Consider the following 317-nt stretch of genomic DNA (forward strand, 5'->3'; position numbering starts at 1 on the left):
AGGAGACAGCTAGAAAAGTGATATAAAGTGAGTGTAAGTTAGTGGTGTTCTATGTTAACATAAACAAACAAATCCTTTAAGCTGACCACGGGACAAGTGAAAATCTTGACGTTATCTGTCTGCTTATCCTGAAAAATGGTCTACAGCATGCCGGGCTTCTCCAAAACACCTCCCCGCAAACTTTGGTTTTTCAGATAACCCTTTGCCCGAATTTCCAGCTGAAGACCCCAAAAAGAGAAGAAACTCAGAGCTTTTCAGAAGGGGAAAGAATAGGAAAAAAAGGGAAAAAACGGGGGGAAAAGTCATGAAAAGAAAGA

The 317-nt window shown here is 40.7% G+C and overlaps 1 protein-coding gene across 1 annotated transcript in view; it reads right to left on the minus strand.

The window, feature by feature from the left end:
* Positions 1 to 317, minus strand: part of LOC119594049 (elongation of very long chain fatty acids protein-like) — a gene marked incomplete in the record, with an annotated part of 45,869 nt that overhangs the window by 7,872 nt on the left and 37,680 nt on the right.

Source organism: Penaeus monodon, chromosome 33, assembly GCF_015228065.2.
Source record: "Penaeus monodon isolate SGIC_2016 chromosome 33, NSTDA_Pmon_1, whole genome shotgun sequence".
NCBI lineage: Eukaryota > Metazoa > Arthropoda > Malacostraca > Decapoda > Penaeidae > Penaeus > Penaeus monodon.